A 9,638-nucleotide genomic window follows, 5' to 3' on the forward strand; every position below is an offset into this window, starting at 1 on the left:
GTGGTATCTCATTGAGGTTTTGATTTGGATTTCCCTGATGCCGAGCAATGCTGAGCACTTTTCATATGTCTGTTGGCCATTTGGATGTCTTCTTTGGAAAAATGTCTGTTCATGTCTTCCGCCCATTTCTTGATTGGATCATTTGTTCTTTGGGTGTTGAGTTTGATACATTCTTTATAGATTTTGGATACTAGCCCTTTATCTGATATGTCATTTGCAAATATCTTCTCCCATTCTGTCGGTTGTCTTTTGGGTTTGTTGACTGTTTCCTTTGCTGCGCAAAAGCTTTTGATGTTGAAGAAGTCCCAATAGTTCCTTTTTACCCTTGCTTCCCTTGCCTTTGGCGATGTTTCTAGGAAGAAGTTGCTGCGGCTGAGGTCGAAGAGGTTGCTGCCTGTGTTCTCCTTTAGGATTTTGTTGGACTCCTGTCTCACATTGAGGTCTTTCAACCATTTGAGTCTATTTTTGTGTGTGGTGTAAGGAAATGGTCCAGTTTCATTCTTCTGCATGTGGCTGTCCAATTTTCCCAACACCATTTGTTGAAAAGACTGTCTTTTTTCCAATGGACATTCTTTCCTGCTTTGTCAAAGATTAGTTGACCATGGAGTTGAGGGTCTATTTCTGGGCTGTCTATTCTGTTCCATTGATCTATGTGTCTGTTTTTGTGCCAGTACCTTACTGTCTTGATGATGACAGCTTTGTAATACAGCTTGAAGTCCAGAATTGTGATGCCGCCAGCTTTGCTTTTCATTTTCACCATTCCTCTGGCTATTCAGGGTCTTTTTGGGTTCCATACAAATTTTAGGATTATTTGTTCCATTTCTTTGAAAAAGTGGATGGTATTTTAATGGGGATTGAATTGAATATGTAGATTGCTCTAGGTAGCATTGACATCTTCACAATATTTGTTCTTCCAATCCATGAGCGTGGAACATTTTTCCATTTCTTTGTGTCTTCCTCAATTTCTTTCATGATTATTTTATAGTTTTCTGAGTACAGATTCTTTGCCTCTTTGGTTAGATTTATTCCTAGGTATCTTATGGTTTAGGGTGCAATTGTAAATGGGATCAACTCCGTAATTTCTCTTTCTTCTGTCTTGTTGGTGTATAGGAATCCCACTGATTTCAGTGCATTGATTTTATATCCTGCCAGTTTACTAAATTCCTGTATGAGTTCTAGCAGTTTTGGGGTGGAGTCTTCGGGTTTTCCACATAATGTATCATATCATCTGCAAAGAGTGAGAGTTTGACTTCTTCTATGAGGATTTGGATGCCCTTTATTTCTTTTTGTTGTCTGATTGCTGTGGATAGGACTTCTAATACTATGTTGAATAGCAGTGGTGAGAGTGGACATCCCTGCCACGTTCCTGACATTAGGGGGAAAGCTCTCAGTTTTTCCCCATTGAGAATGATATTCGCTGTGTGTTTTTCATAGCTGGCTTTTATGATATTGAGGTATGTACACTCTATCCCTCTACTCTGAAGTGTTTTGATCAAGAAAGGATGCTGTACTTTGTCAAATGCTTTTTCTGCATCTATTGTGCTTGTTCTTTCTTTTGTTACTGTATTGTACCATGTTGATTGATTTGTGGATGTTGAACCAACCTTGCAGCCCAGGGATACAATCCCACTGGGTTGTGGTGAATAATCCTTTTAATGTACTGTTGGATCCTATTGGCTAGTATTTTGGTGAGAATTTTTGCATCCATGTTCATCAAGGATATTGGTCTGTAATTCTCCTTTTTGTTGGGGTCTTTGTCTGGTTTTGGGATCAAGGTAATGGTGGCCTCATAAAACGAGTTTGGAAGTTTTCCTTCCATTTCTATTTTTTGAACAGTTTCAGAAGAATAGGTATTAATTCTTCTTTAAATGTTTGGTAGAATTCCCCTGGGAAGCCATCTGCCCCGGGGCTCTTGTTTATTGGGAGATTTTTGATGACTGCTTCAATTTCCTTAGTGGGAATTGTAGGGCTAGTTTTGTGTTTGCAAATTCCTTTAGTTTTTGTTTGTCCTGGAAGCTTCTTATCTCTCCTTCTATTTTCAGTCACAGCCTAGCTGGATATAGTATTCTTGGCTGCATATATATTTCTCATTTAGTGCTCTGAATATATCATGCCAGTCCTTTCTGGCCTGCCAGGTCTCTGTGGATAGATCTGTTGCCAATCTAATATTTCTACCATTTTAGGTTACATATCTCTTCTCCTGAGCTGGTTTCAGGATTTTCTCTTTGTCTCTGAGACTCGTATGTTTTACTATTAGATGTCAGGGTGTTGACCTATTTTTATTGATTTTGAGAGGGGTTCTCTGTGCCTCCTGGATTTTGATGCCTGTTTCCTTCCCCACATTAGGGAAGTTCTCTGCTATAATTTGCTCCAATATACCTTCTGCCCCTCTCTTTCTTTCTTCTTCTTCTGGGATCCCAATTATTCTAATGTTGTTTCATCTTATGGTATCGCTTATCTCTCGAATTCTGCCCTCGTGATCCAGTAGTTGTTTCTCTCTCTTTTTCTCAGCTTCTTTATTTTCCATCATTTGGTCTTCTGTATCACTAATTCTCCTTCTGCCGCATTTATTCCAGCAGTTAGTGCCCCCATTTTTTATTGCACCTCATTAAGAGACTTTTTGATTTTGAATTCATTATATTTTAGTTCTTTTATTTCTCCAGAAAGGGTTTCTCTAATAACTTCCAGGCTTTTTTCAAGCCCAGCTAGTATCTTTAAAATCATGATTCTGAACTCTAGTTCTGACATCATACTAATGTCCATATTGAGTAGGTCCCTGGCAGTCCTTACTGCGTCTTGTTCTTTTTGTTGAGATGATTTTTTTTCCATCTTGTCATTTTGTCCAGAGGGGAATAGATGAATGAGAGAACAAAATGCTAACAGGGTACAATGTCCCCAGAAAATATACATTAAACAAATCAGAAAAAAACCTGAAACCGGGGAGAAAGAAAAGGAAAGAGAGAAAAAAGAAAAGGGAAAAATAAAGAAAAAGAAAAAGATAAAAACAAACAAAAACAGAACAAAACAAAAAATAGAATATGATCAAATATGATCAGGCTGGTGCATAGATCAGTGCCACACACTAGATTTTGAGTGTATTTTGGTCTGTTAGAAGAAAGTGCCTCCCAAAATTTTAAAGAAAGAAAAACTTATATATATACAAAAATAAGGGTTAATACAAAGAAGGGATGGAATATGACTGTAAAGATGAAAATTATTAAAAAAAACTTTATAAAAGGAGTTGATAAGAAGTTGTTTGAAAAAAGAAGATGATTTTTAAAAAAATAGGAAAAAAAAGGGAGAGAATGTGATCAGGCAGGAGACGAGAACAAAGCCATACACTAGAGATTTAGGGTATATTTTAATCTGTTAGAAGAACCTGTATCTCAAAATTTTAAAGAGAGAACAACTTATATATATGCCAAAAATAAGGGTAACTACTATGAAGGGATAGAATATGACTCTAAAAATGAAAAATAAAAACTTTTTTTAAAAAAGGGAGTGCTAAGATGTTGTTTGAAAAGGAAAAAATTTAAAAAAAAAAAAAAGGCAGTTAAAAAAATTAACTTTCAAAGACTAAAGAATCATGGTAAAAAGCCATGAATTCTATTTGCAGTATTCCCCTAGTGCTGGAGTTCTGCCATTCTCATTGATCGGTAAACTTGGTCTTGGCTGGTGGTCTTGCTGATCTTCTGGGGGAGAAGCCTGTTGCCGTGGTTCCCCAATGTCTTTGCGGGAGGCGGAATTGCCTGCCCTTGCTGGTCTGGGCTAATTAATCTGCTCGGTTGTGCTCTCGGTAGCTTTTGTTCCCTGCAAGCTTTCCGTACAGCTTTGGAGGATGAGAGTGAAAATGGCAGCCTCCCAGTCTCCACCCTGGAGGAGCCGAGAACTCGGGGCCCCGCTCCTCAGTGAGCCCCCAGAGAAAAGCAGTCAGTCACTCCCGTCTCCCTGGTCTCTGGCAGCTCTCCGTGCTCACCCGGCCTGTGACCCAGAGTTTCTATCTCTGGCACCCGACTGGGTGTATAGTCTCCCAAACCCAGCAGATCCCTGCGGTGCGCTCCCGCGCCCCTTCTCCTCGGGGAGGAAGGGGAGTCTCCCCAGATCTGCCGCTTGTTGGGTCCCTGGTTCCAGAAAGTGGTCGCTTTTCTGTTCAGAGAGTTGTTGCTATTTTTTTCTTCAACCTCCTGTTGAGTTCATAGATGTTCAGAATGGTATGATCCCTATCCAGCTGAAATCCTGGGACCAGACAAAATCCAGGTCTCCCACTCCTCTGCCATCTTGCTCCTTGACATGAGGCCAAAGCAAATTCTTAATAATATTGTGGCTTAAATAATGTTGGTGTTGTTGCATGCTTATGCTGTTTTCATAGCACCAGTTACCTTTTGACAATTAGTACTCTGGTACCCCTGTAGAACAGTTTCTGCTGCAAGGTTTCATGGGACTTTGTCTTTCCACTCCCAGGGACTCATACTTGTAGACCAGAGATTCTTTTGTTTTTAAAATAAATAAATACAGGGGTGCCTAGGTGGCTCAGTCATTAAGCGTCTGCCTTCGGCTCAGGTCATGATCCTGGGGTTCTGGGATCGAGCCCCGCATTGGGCTCCCTGCTCCGCAGGAAGCCTGCTTCTCCCTCTCCCACTCCCCCTGCTTGTGTTCCCTCTCTTGCTGTCTCTCTCTCTGTCAAATAAATAAAAATTTTAAAAAAATAAAATAAATACAAGGTTTATTTTTGGTTAAAATTCACATACAAAAATTGCACCATTTTTAAGTGTACAGTTTGAGTTTTAATAGATGTATACATTTTATAACTACCATCACAATAAAGATACACATCATTTCCATCACCCCTAATATTTTCTTCATTCCCTTGTGCAGTCAATCTCCACTACCACAACCATAACTGGCAACCACTTTCCTGCTTTCTATCACAATGGATTAGAGGATATTTTCTTGAATTTTATATAAATGAAATTAAAAAATATATAGTTGATCCTTGGACAACACAGGGGTTCGGTTGCTGATACATCACACAGTCAAAAGTTGGCTTATAATTTTGGACTCCTCCAAAACTTAACTACTAATAGCTTGACCAGAAGTCTTATCAATAATATAAACAGTCAATTAACACATATTTTATATGTTATATGTATTATGTGCTGTATTATTACAATAAACTAAGCTGGAAAAAAGAAAACATTTAGAAAATCATAAGGAAGAGAAATACATTTATAGCACTGTGCTGTATTTATTTTTACAATATCCACATATAAGTGGAACTGCATAGTCCAAACCTATGTTGTTCAAGCAACAACTGTATCTGTTTTTTAAGTTTTTATTTAAATTCCATTTAACGTACAGTGTAATATTAGATTCAGGTGTAGAATTTAGTGATTCAACACTTCCATACAACACCTGGTGCTCATGACAAGTGCACTCCTTAATCCACATCACCTGTTTCACTCATTCTCCCATCTTGCTCCCAGCTGGTAACCATCAGTTTGTTTTCTATAGTTAAGAATCTGTTTCTTGGGGGCACCTGGGTGGCTCTGTCGTTAAGCATCTGCTTCAGCTCAAGTCAGGATCCTGTGGTCCCCTAGGACCTAGGTCCCCTAGGATTGAGCCCCGCATCAGGCTCCCTGCTCAGCCAGGAGCCTGCTTCTCCCTCTCCTGTTCCCCCTGCTTGTGTTCCCTCTCTAGCTGTCTCTCTCTCTCTCTCTCTCTCTCTCTCTCTCTGTGTCAAATAAATAAATAATTTTTTTAAAAAAGAATCCGTTTCTCGGTTTGCCTGTCTCCCTTTTTCTTTTCCCTTTTTCCCTTTGCTCCTTTGTTTTGTTTCTCTATTCCACATATGAGTGAAATCATATGGTATTTGTCTTTTTGGAATTGTTTCAGAAGAATATTCTTCTTAAATGTTTGGTAGAATTTGCCTATGAAGCCATCTGATCCTGTACTTTTGTTGGTTGGGATTTTTTTGATTACTGATTCCAGCTTCTTTGCTGTTTATTTGTCTGTTCAATTGTTCTAGTTCTTCCTGTTTCAGTTTTGGTAATTTATACATTTCTAAGAATTTTTTTTTAAGATTTTATTTATTTATTTGAGAGAGAGAGAATGAGAAATAGAGAGCATGAGAGGGAAGAGGGTCAGAGGGAGAAGCAGATTCCCCGCTGAGCAGGGAGCCCGATGCGGGACTCGATCCCGGGTCTCCAGGATCATGACCTGAGCCGAAGGCAGTCGCCTAACTGACTGAGCCACCCAGGCGCCCCATTTCTAGGAATTTATCCATTTCTTCCACGTTGTCCAATTTATTGGCATACAGGTTTTTATAATATTCTCTTATAAATGTTTGTATTTCTGCTGTGTTGGTTGTTATTTTCCCTCTCTCATTTGTGATTTTACTTATTTGGGCCCTTTCTCTTTTCTTTTTGATAAGCCTGGCTAGAGGTTTATCAATTTTATTAATTTTTTTCAAAGAACCAGCTCCTGGTTTCATTGATCTATTTTTTTTATAGTTTCTGTATTATTTCTGTCTGTTCTAATCTTCATTTTTCCATCCTTCAGCTGGTTTTAGGCTTCATTTGTTGTTCTTTTTCTAGCTCCATTAGATGCAAATTTTTCTAGCTCCATCAGATATAAAAATTTGAGATTTTTCTTGCTTCTTGAGGTAGGCGTGTATTGCTAAATACTTCCCTCTTAGAACTGCTTTTACTACATCCCACAGGATTTGGACAACTGTATTTTCATTTTCATTTGTTTCCATGTATTTTTCAATTTATTCTTTGATTTCCTGGTTGACCCATTCATCGTTTAGTAGCATGCTGTTTAACCTCTATGCATCTGTGGTCTTTCCAGATTTATTGTTATTTTTTTATTATTATTTTTTGTGGTTGACTTCTAGTTTCATAGTATTGTGGTCAGAAAAGGTGTGTGGTAGTACTTCAGTCTTTTTATATTTGTTGAGACTTGTTCTGTGATGTAATACATGATCTATTCTGGAGAATGTTCCATGTGTACTTGAAAAGAATGTGTATTCTGCTGTTTTAGGGAGGAATGTGCTGAATATATCTGTTACATCCATCTGGTCCAGTGTGTCATTCAAAGCCATTGTTTCCTTGTTGATTTTCTGTTTAGATGATCTATCCATTGATATAAGTGAGGTGTTAAAGTCCCCTACTATTATTGTGTTATTATCAATGAGTTCCTCTATGTTTGTTATTAATTGTTTTATATATTTGAGTGCTCCCATGTTAGGTGCATAAATATTTACAATTGTTAGATCTTCTTGTTGGATTGTCCCCTTTATTATTATATAGTACTCTTCTTTGTCTCTTGTTACAGTCTTTGTTTTATCTTTAAAAAAGATATTATTCATTTATTTGAGAGAGACATAGAAGAATCCAAAGCAGGCTTTGCCCTGAGAGCAGAGCCCAACTCAGGATACAATCCCACGACCATAAGATCATGACCTGAGCTGAAGCCTAGAGTTGGTTGCTTATCCAACTGAGCCACCCAGGTGTTCCTACAGTCTTTGTTTTAAAGTCTAGATTGTCCAATAAAGTATTGCTATTCTGGCTTTCTTTTGACATCCATTTACATGATAAATATTTTATCCATCCCTTCACTTTCAATCTGCAGATGTCTTTAGGGCTAAAATTAGTATTTTGTAGGCAGCATATAATTGGGTCTTGGTTTTTTTTATCCATTCTGCTACCCTATGTGTTTTGATTGGAGTGTTTAGCCCATTTACATTCAAAGTAATTATTGATACATATGTATTTAGTGCCATTTTATTACGTGTTTTGTCATTTCTGGAGATTTTCTCTGATCCTGTTTTGTATTTGTCACTTTTGGTCTCTCCACTTAGAGTTCCCTTTAATATTTCTGCTTTAGTGGCCATGAACTTCTTTAGTTTTTGTTTGTCTGGGAAACTCTTTATTTCTCCTTCTATTCTAAATGATAGCCTTGCTGAATAGAGTATTCTTGGCTGCAGAGTTTTCCCATTTACCACTTTGAATATACCATGTCACTTTCTTCTGGCTTGCAGAGTTTCTGTTGAAAAATCTCTAGCTAGCCTTGAGGATTTTCCCTTGTAAGTTAAGAACTTCTTTTTTCTTGCAGCTTTTAAGAGTTTTTCTCTATCACTATATTTTGCAAATTTAATTACAATGTATCTTGATATTGATCTGCTTTTGTTGTTTTTGATGGGAGTCTCTGTGACTCCTGGATCTTGATGTTTGTTTCCTTCGCCTGCTTAGGGAAGTTTTCAGCTTATTTCTTGAAATAAATTTTCTGCCCCCTTTTCTCTCTTCTTCTAGGACTCCTATAATATGAATGTTATTACATTTGATGGAATAACTGTGTTCCCTACGTATACTCTCATGTTGTATAATTCTTCTTTCACTCTTTTTTTTTAAAGATTTTATTTATTTATTTATTTGACAGAGAAACACAGAGAGAGCAGGAACAGAAGCAGGGGGAGTGGGAGAGGGGGAAGGAGAAGCAGGCTTCCTGCTGAGCAGGGAGCTTGATGTGGGACTCGATCCCAGGACCCTGGGATCATGACCTGAGCCGAAGGCAGACGCTTAACAACTGAGCCACCCAAGCGCCCTTCTTCTTTCACTCTTTTGTTCAGCTTCATTTCTTTCCATTACTTTGTCTACTTTGTCTTCTAGGTCATTAATTTGTTTCCCTGCTTCTTCAAGGCTGCTGTTCATTGCATCAAGCATGTTTCTAATCTTTATTTCACTCTTCATCTCTGATTATTTTTTTTAACTCTTTTACCTCTGTGGTAAGGGTCTGACTGATGTCTTCTATTTTTTTTCTAGTCCAGTGAGTATCCTTATGATCATTGCTTTACATTCTCCATTAGGCGTGTCACTTATATCTGTTTTACTATCTCTGGCTGTGGCTTTATCTTGTTCTTTCATTTGGGATAAATTCCTCTGTCTATATTTTGTCTAATTCTCTGCCTTCTTCTCTGTGTTAGAAAAACCAGTTACAGGTTACAGACGGGTTTTAACTAGGTGTGCCCTGGTCTGCTTGTGAAATGAGACCTGTCACCACCTTCACTGGAACTGAGGTCCTACAGAACTCTGGTCAGAAGATGTGATACAGACAGGAGTTTGTGCTAATCTTTTGGGAGAGGGGCCCACTGCGCTGGGACTGAAACAAGCATGACTGAGAAAGACAGTCCCACAAGAGCACAGTGGGGTGGAGCTTGGTGTATGCAACTTAGGCAGCAAGTGTCGGCACTACAAAGCTTCTTGGCTCCGTGTTTATGCTGAGAGGGAGAGGAGGGAAATGGTCCTGGCCAGCTCCTTTGTTCCCAGAGAGCTGTCTCCATGAAGTTGCCTCTCAGGGATGTACTCCAAGAGTGAATAATCTTCCCATTGTGTGCCCTAGGCACTCTGCAGGTCTCTGTTTCCATGCTGTCTGCTCCCACCCCTGGGGTTGTGTACCTGCCTTCTCTCCAGAAGCAAAATTTTCCCTCTGGGCTGTAGCCCAGCCCAGCCCACTGACGTTTAAAACTGTAGGTGTTAAGCCCTGCTGGTTCCAAGAACTCAAGACATTCAGGCTCTTTCATTTTCCAAGCCAACTGCTTTGGGTAAATGTTCTCCTTGTGCATTCCCCTGTGTTTTTCT

Source organism: Callorhinus ursinus, unplaced genomic scaffold (genome assembly GCF_003265705.2).
Source record: "Callorhinus ursinus isolate GAN/ISIS: 27379988/994484 unplaced genomic scaffold, GSC_fseal_2.0 scaffold39, whole genome shotgun sequence".
Taxonomy (NCBI): domain Eukaryota; kingdom Metazoa; phylum Chordata; class Mammalia; order Carnivora; family Otariidae; genus Callorhinus; species Callorhinus ursinus.